Source organism: Stegodyphus dumicola, chromosome X2, assembly GCF_044657685.1.
Source record: "Stegodyphus dumicola isolate Sdum_Otavi_A_Nest chromosome X2, ASM4465768v1".
NCBI classification, from domain to species: domain Eukaryota; kingdom Metazoa; phylum Arthropoda; class Arachnida; order Araneae; family Eresidae; genus Stegodyphus; species Stegodyphus dumicola.
The window spans coordinates 7,877,076-7,891,606 of NC_140781.1; the positions used below are offsets into that span (position 1 = coordinate 7,877,076).

The 14,531-nt window shown below is 34.0% G+C and overlaps 1 protein-coding gene across 2 annotated transcripts in view; it reads right to left on the minus strand.

The window, feature by feature from the left end:
- Positions 1 to 14,531, minus strand: part of LOC118185923 (uncharacterized) — a 115,658-nt gene that overhangs the window by 79,772 nt on the left and 21,355 nt on the right. The gene's annotated exons all lie outside the window — the stretch shown is intronic.

Consider the following 14,531-nt stretch of genomic DNA (forward strand, 5'->3'; position numbering starts at 1 on the left):
GGAAAATGCTGGACTGGCATAAAAGTACCCACATCTTTACCAAAAAAAAAAAAAAAAAAAAAAAAAAAAAAGATTTGTATAAGGAAGCCAATGTTCTAACTGCAGTAAACCAGAATAGTTCTTCAGGTTATGGCTTTGGGAAGGGAAATCGTATTTCAGTAATTGCATTTTGGTTTAATGTGGCAATATAATTAAACCTTGTTTGCAGCAAAACCATAAACAACTATACACATGAGGGCTAGATGGGCTGTATAGTTTTTCAGAAGTCTTTCTTCTTCAGATCTAATATAAACTAGTTAAATAGATCTAATATAAACTAGTAAAATGTCTTATATCAAATCTTTAACAGTCCATCAAACCTTGAATTAGTTACACATTCTATTTAACAGTTTGCCTTTAATAATAAAATGTTTCAGCCCCCCTATTAAATTTTTTCTTGTTTAGACAGTAAAACAAGAAGAAAAATTATACATTAAAACAAGAGGTCTCTGAGGCTTGTTTAAAGGATGATTCTGTTTCAAAAATGCGTCTGCAAGTTGGATAACAATAACTGCATTTTAATTCTGAAGGAATGTGATTTAATAAACCTTCAGAAATAATTCATACTGATGTATAGGAGTAAAATTTTAACGAATCTTTTATTAAGAAACAAACGATTTCAAAGCGAGCAATGGTAACACTGTACAGAAAAAAATATATATATATATAATCTGCAGAACACAAGACTGTGTATTGGAAATTATAAAGATATGCTCATTTTAAAATTATTTTGCAATATTGCTGTTGAATTGAATTTTATGGTTTAAGCGCGAAGAACATATTTAATTAAATTAACACACAAAACGTTAAAAAAACGCACCTTTGAGCATAATAAAAAATCTGAGATGCAGTAACATGGGATAAAAAGATATATTCTCTTACTATACAAATCCTACCATTACAATTTCCAAAGCTGATAAGGGTGAGCAGATCATTCTTATGAACAAACACACATACACTGATAAAGTCACGAAACTGGTAAATGAAGTTACATACTACTCAATCCTTTACGATCCTACACATCTTATAATGGTATATTTGATAGAATATAAATACGAAATATTTAATATAATAAAAGATTATAGGAACTAAAGGGAATATGAAAGTATCAAAATTAAGAAATGATAATGTAGGAGAACTTATTAGTGAAACATTTGAAAGCTAATGTTAAAACAAAAGAAATTTTTGTGGGTTACACTGTTTTGTTTTCACTATAATTAAATGAGAAAACAAACAGTAAATTGAACATTACCAGGGAGAAAAACAGCATTGCTGAAAGATTCCCCCCCCCTTTTTTTAAAAAAAAAAAAAAAGATGTGATGAGAAGTCCTTAGAATTGTAACTCATGTATTAAACCAATTGCTTACGGAGGAAGAAAATCCTAGCTCCTCATGAAACATGTACTAAAATGGAACATTTGCTATTATACATACAACTTATTTTGATTTAAAAGTGTAAACATCATTTTTAATAATTCATTAAATTCAAATGTAAATATACAAATTTCAGTTTTCATTCCGTTGCCAACGGCAAAAATATTTACTTTAACTGCGGTGACAATTTTTTCCGCATAATTACTGAGAGCGGTCTCATAGACTGCTTTAAAGAAATGCGCAAAAATACATACTTTTATGCCTTTTTAAAGAATATTACAGTAGACACTCGTTTTTACAAACTCGTAGGGACTACGAAAACAGTTCGTTAAATCGAGAGTTCGTAATTTAGAAAGGCATCGCAAATTGCTAGTATTTCACATTTTAATGTTTTCGAGACAGGTTAGTGATACTATTCCATACTTTTATTTATGTATTAGGAATTATTTTTAATAGTATTACTACTTAATAAATGATATCCATTCTATTAAACAAACAAGAAATATAAAATATTTGTAAAATGTACCTTTATTAAGTCATTGAGCAACAAAATAATCACTTATCTTTGTCTGTTTTAAAACAACAGATTGTACAATGCAAGACTCCATCTTCTCTATATTTGTTAGCATTTCACAATTATCACTGGCCTCAAAAAATCGTCTAAGTTCTGACAAGTATTCAGCAGCTTGTTTTAAAGTCGGTCTTGGTGTTATTTCATTTTCTACTTCTTCTTCTTCTTCTGGATCTGAAAGTCTCTCATTCTCGTTGATTATGCTGCTAATAATATCGTGATCCGATATTTCCTCCGTGCATATGACATTAGAATCCACATTTAAAAAATCCTCGAATGAAAGTTCTGGCAACTGTGGATTTCTACGGCGAAATTCATGCATGAGAACCTCATCTTTGTCGTGAGATCTATTGTCATGGATTTCTTCAGTTACGTCTGTTTCTTTAATAAAACCTGCATGTCGAAAGGCTTTAGAAATTGTTTCATCTAAAACATCATTCCATGCACTGATTGATAAATGCATTGCACCAAGAATATCAATCTAATAAGGTTGTTTCCTTTCCAAGCCAAGGATTACTCTTTGCAAGAGCACTGTCTTATATTTTCGCTTGAAACTATTGATTATCCCCTGATCCATTGGCTGTAAAACTACAGTTGCATTTGGTGGGAGATATTCCACACGGATTGCCTGAAGCCCAGTGACTTCCATGTGTGCAGTACAATTGTCCACGATTAGGAGAACTTTGCGCTTCTCTGCTGAAAAACGGTTATCTAAATCTCTCAACCATTTTTCGTAGATGTTGCCAGTCATCCAGGCCTTATTATTAGCATAATATGCAGCAGGAATCTTCTGAACATTTTTGAAACACCTTGGTTTCAGATATTTTCCAATAAAGAGCAGAGGCAATTTTTGTGACCCAGTCATGTTGGCTGCAATCAAAACTGTAAGTCTCTCTTTAGCTTTATTACCTCCAACATATTTATCTCCTTTGTAAGCTAATGTTCATTCTGGCAAAATCTTAAAAAACAAAGCCGTTTCGTCCGCATTAAGAACGTCATCTGCAGCGTATTCAGAAAGAAGCAATTTCAACTTTTCTTCTTTCCATTCATTTGCTGATGACGTGTCTACTGCTGCGCTTTCACCACACACTTTCCGGAAACTCAAACCATTCCGAAATTTAAATTTCTGTAACCAACCATCCGATGCTTTAAAATCTTTGATGTTTAATTTGGAAGCAAAAAAGTGTGCTTGTTCTTTAAGTACATTTCCATCAATTGGAATGTTTAAGCTTCTCATCTTTCGAAACCAAACAAGCAAAGCCCTTTCCAAATTTGGGTGTTTTGATTCTCGAAAATATTTTCGAGAGGAAGGTCCACATTCATCGTTTCCGTTTTTAGCTCCAAAGATCTTCTCTCTTGCCTTTAAAATCGTCGATAAACTATTTTTAGGAATTCCATATTTCTGAGCAATTTGTGTCTTGCTTAATATCTTTTCGTCAACTTCTTTTAAAATCTTTATTTCAACCGCTAAACAAATCCGTTTCTTCATTTGCGACATAGCTCTACGAATCTTACTTAACAAAAACTGGCCCAATCTCCCTCTTGACTAACGAGACTTCACCGATTGAGTTGTCCAGATCAAATGACTATGACATTACAAAAAGCAACAACTCTCTTTTAGAAGCAACCCAAACCCCTTTAACACGAATGGTCTCACCCCCACCCAACATCAGGCCGATGCTCTTCTGAGAGCCTTCCACAGCAAACAACACCATAATTTTGTCCTAATTCCCCCTTCTCCGCCCCCTCCTTCCTTACTGTACTTCTTCGAATGTTTCGCACTTGCTGCCTCAAAATAGTTGGAGATTTTATTTGACCTTCACACTTCGTCCCAATGAAACACGCAGAAGTATGAAAACTGAGTTCGCAAAAAAGAGATTTTCCTGATTTGTAGTTCGTAAATAAGAGCGCAAAATTACATTACATCTATGGGAGTGTATTCGGGACCATTCGCTAGTTCGTCAAATCGAAAGTGTTCGTAAAAACGAACGTCTACTGTATAGATACTTTATGCATATTTATGGAATTCTAATTCATTTAACCCTCTGAGCATTACGGGTTTAGCCCTGAAATTTCAAAGTTCCTCAAAATGTCATGACTAAGTGATACTTTTTTTATTTTAATTAAAAAATGACCCTCTCATTTTGTACCTTGATTCCTTTCCTTCCAATATACATCCAAACAGAAATCAAATACATTTAAAAGCTAGCAGAAATTTTCATGTATAATGAATATAGAAGACAGCCTTCTGTATGGAATTTTCCAGCCATAACGCTGAGAGGGTTCAATCAATATATTTTAAACATAAATGATTTAATTTTACACAGTTTAATTCATACAAAAAAAAAATACTATTTTCTTCGTTTTCAAGGAACAAAGCTTTTAAAGGACAAAAATTTTTATTAAACATGCATGAAAATATGTGACTTTATTAAGTGTTACTGTCAATTAAACCATAATTCTACAACAATGAATTTAATTATTAATAAATAATAGATTAGTATATCTTTGTTTACAAGGATGACTTGTAAGATGATACACAGTCACAACACTTTTTTGAGAGCACTGAAGACACACTGGTTCCTTGCATTCCAAGCATTTGTATACAGTTTTTCTCTTCTTACAAGGTGAGCACACACTACATGTTTTTCTTCTTGATTTGGTAAATACATTCTCTTAATTTCCTTCTGTCCAAAGATTCTTCTAATTGTTATCTTCATTCCCCTTGGCAAAAAAGCGGAAGTTATCCCAACTTTCAGATGTGGTTTAATAAGTTGATTAGCTAATAAAAGCATAATTTTTTTTTCTTTTCAGTTTTGTAGCATCAGGATATGACTGGAACAATATGTATGAATATAAATTATGCATCTGTATGAACATAAATGTATGCATAAACATAAATTATGTATCTTTGGGCTCTGCTCTACAGCCTATTTTTGCAGGATGTTTCAAACCAAAGAGCTGAATTATTGTGTTATACTTTGGTGTTCGTACAGACTGATTTGGTTCTTTTTTGCACCATTTGAAGTGCTTTTTTGCATAAAAATTATCATTTTGTTCACAGTCATTAGAAAAATTATGATATTCATGTGCAGACAGCTCAGATTCACTTTTGCTTTCGCTGTGAATGCTACATGATTCTTTAGAATTCGAGTATTCTGCATCAAAAATATTGTTGACAAGATATTCAATTTCTTTTTGAGTGAGATTCTTTTCAATTTCTTTTTCAATTTCTTTTTGAGTATATGGGACGTTCTCTTGAAATGTTTGAAGCCATGTATACCACTTTTATGAAAAACAAGCATCTGATAAATAGCATATTATTGTCCACTAAAACTGGTACACATCTGCTGTGAGCGGTCTCCCAGACAACTTAAAAAGTAAAATACATGGTAACTGAAAGCATAACAAAGTTAGAAGTGTGAAACTGGATATGTGACCTTGTGGGTATAGAAATAGCATTTTGCAGAATACTGGTTGAAACATTTCTTTTTCATTAGAAAATTCTCACCTAAAAATTTAAGAATTTAACTTTTTATTCAATAAACAAATTTTGTTTCACATCTACAATTTGGCCATGAAATAATTTTCCATGTCCTCTATTTACAGCAACCAACTGCTAATCATCGACACTGCTTGAACGCGTAGCAAATGAAATTCTCAATTCCAACTAAAACCCAAAGAGGAGTTAAAGTTCAAATGGAAATTTACAAGAAAAACCCAACCTGCACCTATTTCATTTTCATACATGATGTGTTAGAAAAAAGATATTCTTATCTATTGAATCTAAGCTACCAAAAATATGGTCACATCTTCAGCTTCAAAGATATAGTCCAAATTTGAAATACATTTCAGTCTGGTTTCCTGAAAATTTATTCAAATATGGAAAATACATTAAATTTAGATCGAAACTACAGGAAAATAAACAAATGTCAAAATATAGAGGTTTTCAAGTTAAACAGATTTGAGATGAATAGTTTTTTATTGTTGTTAAGTAATGTCACATTTAATACATTTTGGCATCACTTAATCTCTATGCAGGTAGATGCAAGTTCATTACTGCTCCAACATCTGAAGTACTGAAATTATTAGTTCTATTTTTGGCACATTTCTGAAAATTTTCAAATTCAAAGCATTGCATGAAATTTTATATAAAGAAATTTACACGTCTCATAACTTCTATTTAATCAAACAATTGCACAAAAAAGTGTGACTTGGTAAAATTCTTTTCACTTCAAAAGAAACACACTTCATTACCAAAAATAAGGGGAGCATTTAACATGACAGAGTCTGCATTCCATTAAGAAGGTATTTATTTACTTGTTTGAAGCAATTAGAAAGGTCTTTCCAGCCTAAATAGAGAATTCTGCCAATGACTAAAACATTTTTGTGTAATTGTGTAATTCTATCCTATTTTTCCTTAGCAAATTAAGTAACAAATTTTAAGCTATTTAAATTGTTCATAGGAAAGGATATTAAGGTATCGATGTGTTGAATTTATGTTGAAAATTTTGAATTGTTGATGAGAATTTTTAAGTGAATGAAATAATTATGAAAAACTTAGTAGAAAATATGATAAAGAAATAGTGTTTTTGAGTAGTATTATAGAAATCATTAATATAGAAATATGTTAACTGATTAAAAAATGTACGGATTATAATATGTTTAGATAAACTTTGAAGGCTAATGCTTTTTTTTCCGATTATTTTTTAATATAATGGAGTGTGGTTAATTTTTTAACAAATGGGGTGTTGTAATGCAGTTCGCAAAGGCCAGTTATCTTATAAAAGGAACGGAGGCCTTTCCAAGTAACTGCCCAAATAGCTGAAAGTGTGTACTAGAAGAAATCTGTGAGGTCTTCCAGTTTGCACCAAATAAGTCAATTTAAAATTTCGATAATAATAGTATATTATTTCAAATGAAAATTTAATTACATTAAAAAATTTTGAAATTTTTGCGATTTTGTAATGTTAATGGATGTGTTTGAAATTTTTGTATTTGAAAAAGTTGTAAAAGACTTCCCTTGTTAAAAATTTTGCATAATCGCCTGTAGTAATGGCAACCACCAATAAAAGGAGGTGCTTTCCTTGGTAGCACCTCCTTCAGTTCATTTTCAGGTTCCAGTCCTGTTCCAGTTCCAGTCCAGCCGTTTAAGTCCAAAACACGTAGGAGCTGAAGTCTGAATCGAGTGAAACTAAAATGGAGATGTATGCCGAAAGGGCTAGATGGATTTTGTCCTTTTAAAGAAAGTGTTCTTCACCGTGTTGGAATAGCTGACACTTTAAAGCATTTTGAATGTTTCCACCTAAGATGTTAAGTTTTTCATCATTTTTGAAGTTCCAGTTGAATAAACCTTTAAGTTTTAGACAAGGTTTTGTGTTCTTTAGAAATTTTAGATTCGAAGTCAGATACATCACATAGGATTTAACGGGAAAAATCAACATTTGGCGCCAAGTGACAGGACATTGTCTGCAAGGTAAGCGACTTTTTTATTTTGAATCATGGAAGCCTTAAAGTTAGCATGAACTCAATATAGAAGATTATTTAGTAAAGCGTGTAATGAATTTGACAATGAAGAAACTAAATTTAATCAGGAAGAAAAATTAATTAAAATAAAAGTTATTGCCGAGAAAGATAAACTTTTGTTTGATACTGAAATGAAAATACGAGAATTAATGTTTAAAGAAATTACAGATGAGACTTTACTTATTAAAGAAATAGATGAATCTGAATTATATTTTGATAGGTGGAGACTTATGGAAAGTAAACTAAAGATCTCACTTCTGGTACCCCAAATGTAACTTTAATTGATCCATCTTTTCTTCAGAATAAAATATTACATTATCCGAAGATTAAATTGCCTATCTTTGATGGTAACGTGAAGAAATGGTTAGGATTTTGGGGGCAATTCCAAAAGATTGATAAAGATCCTACATTAGACAATAATTATAAATTTGCTTATTTGGCAGAGGCTATGGAGAAGAATTCTCCCGCAGAGGAAATAGTTAAAAGCTTTCTGCCAACTGGCGATAGTTACAAGAGCGCAATTCAAGCATTGCAAACGCGTTTTGGTAACAAAGAATTACTAACAGAGATTTATATTCGTGATTTTTTTAACCCTTGTTATTCAAAACCAAAGTACACACTCTTTACGGAAATTATACGATGAATTTGAATCTAATCTAAGAGCCTTGGAGATATTGGGAATAAATAGAGGCAAATATTGCGTGATATTGTATGCATTGGTAGAATCAGCATTGCCGAATGAAGTTTTAAAAACATGGGAGAGACTTAGGTTTTCGCGTAAAGGATCAGAAAGTTTAACCGGCGAAAACGCCGAGTTAAGAGAAAGGGAATCTGACCTTGAGCGCCTTTTATGTTTCTTGCGCGGTGAAGTTGAAAGTGAGGAAAGAATTTCTTTAGCAGTTAAATCTTTCAATGTTTTCGATCGATTGGCTCACGGTAATAAGAAAGGAAATTCGGGTTATAAATAAGAGAACCTCACTTAAAACCTACGGCAGCTGAACTGTTTACTTCTCATGAAGCTAGAATAGGCTGCATATTTTGTTCCAGTATAAATCATGGTTCTGCGGAATGTTTTCACGCACGTAACTTATCGTTGTCAGAATGAGAAGTTTTGGTCCAAAGGACACGCTCTTGTTACCTGTGTCTGAAATCTGGACATTCTGTCAGGAGGTGTAGATTAAAAACAGTTTGTTTTATATGTGGTAAAAGGCATCATATTTTTCTATGTAAAGGCCATTCACAAATGAGTGAGACAAGGGCAACGGAACAGCCTCCAAATCAGGCTGAAACACTCGCCAACATTTCTTCAAGGTCTCCTAAAGTTTTGTTGCAAACAATAAGAGTAATAATTAAAGGAGATAAAAAATCTCGTTCGGCTCGAGCTATAATTGATACTGGTTCTCAAAGGTCGTATATTCTGCAAAGCACAGCTCAAGATATGGGTTATAGGTATACGGTAAAGGAATACCTTGGCCACGCATTATTTGGCAGTACAACGACCAGTTTGTGTGAACATAAAGTTTACAAAATTCATTTATCTAATACGTCTGGCTCGTACAGCTGTAATTTTGATACGTTAAGTCAGCCTGTTATTTGTAATAATATACCTTCTATTGGACAAGGAATATGGCTTAAAGAGCTTGCTGACTGTGGGATAAGTTTAACAGATCGTTTAGAAGGATCTATAGAAATTTTAATAGGAGCCAATGTTGCAGGACGATTATTAACGGGAAATCGTAAACAAATTTCAAATGGTCTTGTAGCTATTGAGACAAAGTTAGGATGGACGGTTATGGGAAAAACCGGGGAGTTGAATAGTGAAGGTTCAACATTCTTAGTTACTTCAATGTTGAATAAAGAGGCTTGTATTTCTGATTTATGGGCCCTCGACTCGCTTGGTATTACGGACCCATCCGAACAAAAGAGTATTTGGAATTGTATGAGGCTACCAGGCAACATTTTCTTGATACTGTAAAAATAGAAGATAACTGCTTTGTAGTATCTTTGCCTTGGTTGGAAGGGTACCCTCCCGTTGGATAATTTTGAGTTATCGCTTAAAAGGTTGCACGGTACGATTAGGCAACTTGAACTGGATAATCTTCGCCAAGAGTATGAAAATATATTCCAAGAATGGCTCAAAGAGGGCATAATAGAGGAAGTACCCGTAAATGAATTAGATTTACCCTATCATTATTTGCCACATAGACATGTTAAGGAACATAGTACTACGAAGTTACAGCCAGTATTTGACGCTTCGTCTAAAGCAAAGGGTTCTCCGAGTCTCAACGATTGTCTTGAAAAAGGATTAAACCTTATTGCATTTATTCCTACAATCTTAAATAGATTTCGCCAAGAAAAAATAGGGGTGATTTCTGATATTCGTAAGGCTTTTCTACAAATTGGCCTGAATTCTAGTGACAGAAACTTCCTCCGATTTCTTTGAATAAAGGGTGAAAATGGCTTGAAGCATTTTCGTCATTGTCGAGTCGTATTTGGTGTAACCAGTAGTCCATTTTTACTTGGAGCTGTTATTCAATATCACTTAAATTCAATTTTAGAGAAAAATGATGCAGATGTAAAATATCCTTGCGACATAATTGTTAAATTAATGAATAGTTTCTATGTTGATAACTGTGTAACAAGTGTCGGAAGTGAAGATGAATTACAGCACTTCATGAAAGTATCTTCAGATGTCATGGCAGAAAGAAAATTTGAATTACGGGGTTGGGAATATACCGACTGCAGTTTAGAAACTGAAACTATTGCGAATGTATTAGGTTTGTTATGGGAAAGACAAGGTGATACTCTTCAAATAAATGTTGCTAATTTGCAAAATCTTTGTTTCAAGAAAGTCACGAAAAGAAGTATTTTGGCAATAGCCCATAAAGTATTTGATCCCATCGGTATAACATGTCCAAGATGTTATTACAGCTTACATGGGAAATAAAAGTAAAATGGGACGAAAAAGTTAACACTGAAATTAAAAGTAAATTTTTTAAATGGGTAAAGGACATTTTTTCTTTTGAAAAACATTAAAATTCCAAGGTGGATACGATATCAGCCAAAACAGTGTTCAATACATGTTTTCTGTGACGCCAGTCAAGCAGCGTATGCGGCAGTAGTTTTTATTCGTGTAGAAGAACCTGAATCAGTTAAAGTCCAGTTGCTTCAGGCTAGGTCTAGAGTTTCCCGTTGTGGTAAAAACGAAACGACTATTGTAAGATTAGAATTGTTAGCAGCAACTATTGCATCTCGTCTTGCTGCAGACGTTCTAAAAGACTTTGAGGTCAGAAGTACATTTTTCTGGACAGATTCAACTACTGTCCTTGCATGGATAAAAAGGGAAGAACCATGAGGGACATTTGTACAAAATAGAGTACAGGAAATAAGGCTTTTGACATGTGTGGAGGATTGGAGGCATATACCTTGTCACCTTAACAATGCAGATCTTCCAAGTAGAGGGTGTTCATTTCACCAACTCTCCTGGTCAAAATGGTGGGAGGGTCCGAGCTGGCTTTTGGAATCCCAAGAAAATTGGCCGAGTGCCGAATTCATAACTGATGAAGCGGAAATAGCCAGCGAGAAAAAAAAGGCAGTGGTTTCATCTCTAGTGTCTACTGAAAGGTTTAGTTTGAGTGAGCGATTTTCTAGCTATCGAAAAACAGAGTTGTTGGTTGGATTCAACGATTTTTCTTTAATTGCAGAAATAAGAAAAAAAGGAAACGTGAACTCGCTGTTGATGAAATTGATTTTGCAGAAAAGGTTGTTATTTGCTTGATTCAATCGGAATCGTTTCAGGATATAGAAGACGCACGCTTACGAACTCTTAGTCCATTTTATGATGCGGGAATTCTAAGAATTAAAACTGGTGTGTTTCGAAGAGATGACACGTTAGAGTTTAGAACACCTATAATATTACCAGGAGAATATCCGTTAGAAATTTAATTATGGAAGAACATAAAAAGAAAGGACATGCAGGTGTACAATATATACTGAATACCTTAAGGGAAAGGTTTTGGTTGTTATCTGGCAGAACTGTGTGTTCTGTTTTGAGTAAATGCATTACTTGCAAGAGATATTCTGCTGTACCTGTTGGCCACATATCAGCCCCACCGCCAATAGAGCGAGTAAATGATTCAGCAGTATTTCAAGTAACGGGTATAGACCTTTGTGGTCTTTTATTGTTGAGAAACAAAGAAAAGGCATGGATTTGTGTTTTTAGATGCACCGTTTATAGAGCAGTCCATTTGGAGTTGCTGACTTCTCTATCTACAGAAGTGTTTCTTCAGGCTTTGTATCCTTTAGAGGTAACGCAAAATGATGTACCCATGAAACTGCAGAATGAAAAACAAGATTCGTCGTCTGAACTTAAACTCAGCATAGATGATAAATCTGTGAGACCTGTAACACGATCTGGTAGAACTGTAACTCCGCCAGACAGACTGGCATATTAAGGCTCTTTAGCATTGTTTTACTTTGTTGTGAAAGCTCACTTTTTTTTCCCCTTAGGTGGAAGGATGTTAAATATTTTGCATAATAGCCTGTAGTAACGGCAACCACCGTCAATAAAAAGCAGGTGCTTTCCTTGGTAGCGGTGCAGTTCATTTTCAGTTCGAGCCAGAGTACATCTGCCCGGGGGAGAAGCCACGGGATGACTGTTCCGGTTCCCGCCTTGTTCCGGTTCCAGTCCTGTTCCAGTTCTAGACCGGCCGTTTAAGTCCAAAACACGTAGGAGCTGAAGTCTGAATCCAGCGAAACTAAAATGGAGATGTATGCCGAAAGGGCTAGATGGATTTTGTCCTTTTAAAGAAAGTGTTCTTCACCGTGCTGGAATAGCTGACACTTTAAAGCATTTTGAATGTTTCCACCTAAGATGTTAAGTTTTTATTTATGATGTTAAGTTTTTCATCATTTTTGAAGTTCCAGTTGAATAAACCTTTAAGTTTTAGAGAAGGTTTTGTGTTCTTTAGAAATTTTAGATTCGAAGTCAGATATATCACATAGGATTTAACGGGGGGGAAAAAATCCCTTAATAGATATGCTTATTAAATTTATTTCCTTATTTTATAGTCACAAAATTATATGGTCCATATTATTATTGTAGGACAGTGTAGGATTTAATACGTAGCGTATTCGGAAACTAAGTACCGTTTCATTCTAGCGCCATCGCAGCGCTGTGGTAGCCGTCCCGCGCATGCGTACTAGACTTTCTTGTTCACTGATTTTCAATTGTCGCCATTTTGGTTGCTCTATGTTGTGTTTTCAGTTTGCTGTGCACATTCAAAATGTTTAAGACAATTAGTTCTCTCGCTGACTGTGAGATTCGTGCCGTAATTAAATTTTTTAACGCGAGGAATGTTAAACCGGCCAAAATTTATCGTCAAGTGAAAGAAGTTTACGGTGAATACACGATAAGTGATGGAATGGTGAGAAAGTGGGTAAGAATGTTTAATGCAGGTCGAACAAATGTCCACGCCGAGGCTCGGAGTGGTCGGCCTTCTGTTGTCACCGATGATTTGGTAAGGAAAGTTGAAGCAATTCATGAGAACAGACGCTTCACAATGACAACTCTTTCAGAGGCATTTCCACAAATTTCACGTACTGTTTTGTTCGAAATTCTGTCTGAATTATCGCAAACTGTGTTCCCGATGGGTTCCAAAAATGCTCACTGATGTTCACAAAACAAAGCGACTTGGTAGTGCCCTGACATTTCACACACGGTACAGTGATGAGGGAGAAAACTTTTAAACCAAATTGTGACAGGTGATGAAACTTGGGTGTGTCATTTCACACCAGAATCGAAACAACAATCAATGGAGTGGAGACACACTCATTCTCCAAAAAAACAAAAGTTTAAAGTGACAATGTCATCACAAAAAATCATGTGCACTGTCTTCTGGGATAGGAAAGGCATTTTGCTTACTGAATTTCTTCCCAGAGGTGAAACCATTAATGCGGCACAATATTGTGAGACTTTAACAAAACTAAGACGTGTCATTCAAAACAAACGAAGAGGAATGCTCAGTAAAGGAATTGTGTTGCTCCATGACAATGCTTGGCCCCATACTGCTGGTGTCACTCAATCGTTAATTTGACAGTTTCATTAGGAGCAGTTCGATCACCCGCCGTACAGCCCGGACTTGGCGCCGTCTGACTATCACTTGTTCCTGCACATGAAGCGCGAGTTTGGTGGCAAGTGCTTTGGATCTGACAATGACACGAAAAATGTTGTGGAGTCGTGGAAACTGGCGGGAAGTTTCTTTGACGATGGTATACAAAAACTGGTCACCCACTGTGACAAGTTTTTAATCATTGGTGGAAACTATGTTGAAAAATAGTTTAAGACATGTATGTTCATGTAAAAATAAAATTGGATTCAAAAAAACTGTTTTACTCTTTTTTTTTTTTTTTTTTTTTTTTTCCAAAACGGTACTTAGTTTCCGAATACGCCTCGTATATCTTTAATTTTGCATATTTGTATATTTTTTTCCATTTTAATTAACTAGTTTGAAGATTTTTTATAGTTACAAAATTTGAAAATTATACAATACTAGAGGCCAGTTACCTTTATTATGTATAATTGTTATTTCTATGTATAATTGTTTTTAAGCATCCCAAAGTCATCAGCAAGTTGTCACACTGATTTGCATTGTACAGGATTTGCCTATTTTTATCAAAGTTTATATTGTTATTGTACTGAATTTGTTTTACTTACTATGCATTAAGTTCTAAATTCTATTTTACATTCTTTACAATTAAGAAAATGTGAATTATTTTATAAATAATTAATTCAAATTTCATGAATCTGTAAAAGAAAATTTTTGTTTTATATTGGCAACATCAGTTTTTATGAAAGACTTTCAAGTTAAGGAATGCAAAATATTGATTATGATTAATGTTTAAGCAAAGATTTTACAGAACTGTGAATTTTTTTGAGAAAAATTAAGACATTCTTTACGATGAACTTGAAAACTTTTAATTTTCAATTTGAATTTATTGTTAAAAATGATATCTGTAAGGTT